Source organism: Ricinus communis, chromosome 3 (assembly GCF_019578655.1).
Source record: "Ricinus communis isolate WT05 ecotype wild-type chromosome 3, ASM1957865v1, whole genome shotgun sequence".
Taxonomy (NCBI): domain Eukaryota; kingdom Viridiplantae; phylum Streptophyta; class Magnoliopsida; order Malpighiales; family Euphorbiaceae; genus Ricinus; species Ricinus communis.
In genome coordinates, this window is record NC_063258.1 from 24,453,418 (window position 1) to 24,458,088 (window position 4,671).

The 4,671-nt window shown below is 34.2% G+C and overlaps 1 non-coding gene across 1 annotated transcript; it reads left to right on the forward strand.

Moving 5' to 3' along the window:
- Positions 1-784: 784 nt before the first annotated feature.
- LOC112535540 lies at positions 785-891 on the forward strand. Its single transcript, XR_003079652.1, has one exon. It is a non-coding gene; the product is annotated as a small nucleolar RNA R71 (small nucleolar RNA).
- The last annotated feature ends 3,780 nt before the right edge of the window (positions 892-4,671 follow it).

A 4,671-nucleotide genomic window follows, 5' to 3' on the forward strand; every position in this document is an offset into this window, starting at 1 on the left:
AAGTTCACTTTCCTTAAGTGGAATCGAGTCTGAAGGAATCTCCTTTCCACTTCTTAGAAAAATTGCACTAACGTTCTCCTTTAGATTTATTTCTGGTTACGAAGGTAGTTTTCCAGAATTTTGGGCCTCCAATTTACTAACTGATGTAGCCAATTGAGTTTTTTGATTGCCTAAATTCTGAATGCTTCACCTTGTTTCCTATTGAAATTGAAGATTATTATTAGCAAGATTTTCAACAATATCTTCCAAAAATATACCTGAATTTGAAGCTTGAGGTTGTCTATTGAAATTCTAAGAAGGATATTTTTGTTGTCCTCCTTGGTTTCCATAGCTCAAACTCGGGTGATCTCTCCATCCAGGATTATAATGATTGGAAAAAGGGTCATACTTTCTTTGAGGTTGACCAGCAAATCCGCCTAGAGCATTAGCCTCTTGTATCGAGTCTTGTTGCAATGTTGGGCACATATCGGTAGGATGTCCTTGGACCAAACATATTCCACAAACTTTTGCCATTTGCAATTGCCCTACAGCCATTTGACGAACCAAAGCAGTTAAATCAGAAATTTGATTTTCAAGATTTTTAGTGCTTACCTCAGTAACTCGCCTTGTAGCTCCATCAGCCCTTATGCCAAATTGCTGAGAATTCTCAGCCATGTTTGAAATCAATTGCTTGACTTCTTCAGGTGTCTTGTGTACCAAAACTCCACCACTTACTGCATCAATCATACTCCTATCCATTGGCAATAATCATTCATAGAAGTATTGGATTAGGAGTTGCGGAGAGATTTGATGATGTGGGCATTTAGCACACAGTTGCTTGAACCTTTCCCAATACTCATACAATGTTTCTCCAATAAATTGTGTTATGCCACAAATTTCTTTTCTGATGTTGGCAACTCTTGTTGCATGAAAGAACTTGTCTAAGAACAATCTTTTCATCTTATTCCATGTTGTTATTAAACCGGAGGGTAGATAATAGAGCCAATCTTTTACTTTATCCTTCAAAGAAAAGGGAAAAGCTTTAAGATTTATTTGCTCTTCTGTCACACCACGTGGCTTCATTCCGGAGCATACAATATGGAATTCTTTCAAATGTTTATGAGGATCTTCACCTGCACATCCATGAAAAGAAGGGAGTAAGTGAATTAAACCAAATTTTAATTCAAAATCAACTGCAATATTGGGAAATATAATGCATAAAGGTTATTGATTTAAATCTGTTCGCCATGTTTTTTGTAACTTCTTGAAAAATAGATGTGTCACCAATAGCCAAATCTATTTCCAACTCCTCTATGAGACAACTTTTTCTTTGTCTAGTCTCCTTTCTTAATTGACGTGTTGTCTTCTCAATTTCAGGATTAAACTGTAAATCAATATCTTAAGAAGAACGAGTCATAAACAAATAAATTAATCAATAAGAAACTAAAATAGGTTCCCTACAACAGTGCCAAATTTGAACGGGTTGTCGAAGCCCTTCAAAATAAATTACTGATTTTCCTAAACTAACTTATAGAAATAGTGAAACCAGGTCGAATCCCAATGGAACCAATGTGGATAGCTTCTCAAAGTAAAATAAAAAGGGGAGATTTTGAATGTTTGAATCAAAATCATAAATAAGCAGAAAATAATGAAGGCTGAATACTAAAGTAAATAAAAATCAATCTTAACAAATTTTCAATTTCAAGAGTGCTAATTCCATTCAATTGTAATCATGATCATAGGCTAAAATATCAATTCTTCTATTCAAGTACTTAGTCTACTTATTCGAAAAATCGCAACAAGTGTAATTCTCCTAATACAATTGACTCAAACCCAACATCCAAATCAAAACTTACCATTAGTCAACCGGACACGATAGCGTTCCATATCAACTTAATGATAACATTAAGAATAATGACTAAACTAACATTAATTAATTAAGATAACTGTAATTGAATTAACCTTGTTCCTTTATTTCCCTAGAGCCTATCATGCAAGCTATGTAATTCGAATAAGCCGCAATCACACACACATGAGCCAGCTCCTTGTTACTTGTGTCAATCGTTCATGACAATTACGGATCACAAACTCAAAGTTTAGCAATAGAAAAGTCAATATCAAAGTTGAGTCATCAGTTCAATCAATATCAATAATTCAAGAATAATAAGAACAAGAAATAAAGAATACTTGAATTAAAGAAGAATTCTCTTAAGCACAAAGTCTCACAAAATCACAATTGGAATTTATTCACTCTTGAATTAGAAACTAAAAACTTAGCCACTCATGGTAGAGTAAGAAATCACAATAATTGTCGAGAATAGAAGAAGAATAAGAATCTGAATCTCAAAGTACTCAACCCCCCCTTTACTTAGTAGAACTAGCCTCCTTATATAGGAAGTTAAACCTAAACCCAAATAAGAGAATCCTTATTAAAAAAAAATAAACTGCCTATATGATCTTATCCCTATAAGGAAGGATAAGATAAAGAGTAATCTAAGCAAATTAAAATCCTAAATGCATGGGAGAAAGTTCTCTTTATCAACACTTCAAAAAATATAGGAAATTAACTAAAGATGGGTCCACCACAAATTTATCTCTGAAAAATTCGAAGCTCTCTTTTGCAACATTCAGCAGCTCATAGGTTGCAAGGCATGGTCACGCCTTATTGAAAATGGTCTTCTGCCCAAATTCTTGCTTTTCCTTTAAAAGACTTGGTTTTTGACAAGTGATGCTTTAAAATATATCTTTTGGCTAAATTTCACTCAATCCTTGATATTTCACCATCTAGATCAGAATAAACACAATTTCTACAACTAAGCACATTATCCGATCAAAATGTAAGAGAATTAAACACAATAAGTATAACTATTTATGACCTATCAAGGGGCCTAAGATAAAGGGATCCATTATCCACCCATCGTTTTATTCTTTGCGCTGAAGGGTTAAGTAGGATGCTCAAGAGCAAGGAGGAAAGGGGCTTGATTCATGGATGTCGAGTAGCATGAGACGCCCCTCCTATAAGCCACCTTTTTTTCGCGGATGATTATTACCTATTTTTTCGAGCATCAATTTTGGAAGCTAATGTAGTGAAGGAGGTTTTTAGCATGTATGTGTTGGCATGGAGCATAAGTTTTTTTTTTCTTCACATTTTTCATTAGTTGATATAATATATTTATACATGAGTTATGCTAGAGGTTTGTTAACCAAACTTCCATGATTTAAGGAAGTTTGTCTATAAAATAAAAGCTAGAAATAAGCTCCTCCATATTTTACACCAAACATTAATTAAAACATTACCTAATATAATATGGAGGATAACCAAATATTTTATTACATCAGTACTTGCATCAAACATTATGTCATCATATCTCAACACTCCTCCTTGATGCAAGTAATGCTGCACACACCAAGACATGATCTAAGAAATTCAAATTTTTGTTTCTACAATGCCTTTGTAAAGACATTAACAACTCGGTCTTCAACACAACAATGCTTGATCAGAACTTCCTTTTCTTCTTCAACTTCTCTCATGGCATGGAATTTAATCTTGATGTGCTTTGTCTTGCCATGAAACACTGGATTTTTCACCATAGCCACAGCTGACTTGTTATCACAAAGGATTTCTGTTGGTTTTTCTTACTGAAATCCTAAATTAGATAAAAATCTTTCTTAACCAAATAGCTTAGTTAATAGTGGCAGATGCAGCAATGTAGTCTACTTCGGCCGTTGACTGTGCAACTGAAGCTTGCTTCTTTGTTCCCCAAAAAATAACAGCAAAACCAAGTGAGAAGAAATACCTGATGTACTTTTCATGTCTTCATCCGTTCCAGCCCAATCACTGTCTGTAAATAAGATGAATTCCATGAATATATAACAAACCAAAATCACTAGTTCCATGAATATATCTCAGCACCCTTTTTGCTGCAATAAGATGAATTCCTAAAGGTGCATTCATGAATCTTGACAATAAGTTGGTAGCAAACATGATTTTAGGTATGGAATTTGACAGATAAAGCAACGAACCAACCATGCATTTATAGGTTAAAACATCGATAGATTGAGAATTATCAATTTTCTTCAACTTCTCACCATGGACTGCAGGCGTGCTTACTAATTTGGCTTTGTTGAGTTCAAATTTTTTTGAGAAGTTCCCGAGCATATTTATTTTGAGACATAAAAATACCTTCTTCACTCTGAATAATCCCATTCCAAGAAAGTGATACATCTTTTCCAGATCATTCATTTCAAACACTTGCTGCTTCTTTAGCTTGAAACCTTCAATTGATTTCAAATTGCTGTCAATCGCCAAAATATCATCTACATAAATAGAGACGATGATGACTTCATGTTGTTGATCTTTAACATAAAGAATCGCTTCATTCAAGCTTCTCTTAAAACCTACATTCAACAAATAGTTATCGATTCTAGCATACCAGGCTTTTGGCGCTTGTTTCAAGTCGTAAAGAGCTTTTTTCAGCAAGCATACTCGATTACTTCCATCATTAAAACCATCAGGTTGCTCAATAAAGACTTGCTATTCCAATAAATCATTAAGAAAGGCAGACTTCACATCAAGCTGAAATGCTTGACATCCATTGCATGTTGGTAATGCAAGGATTAATATTATCGTATCAAACCTTGCTACTAGTGCAAAGGTCTCGGTAAAGTCTATTCCTTGTTGTTGAGCATACC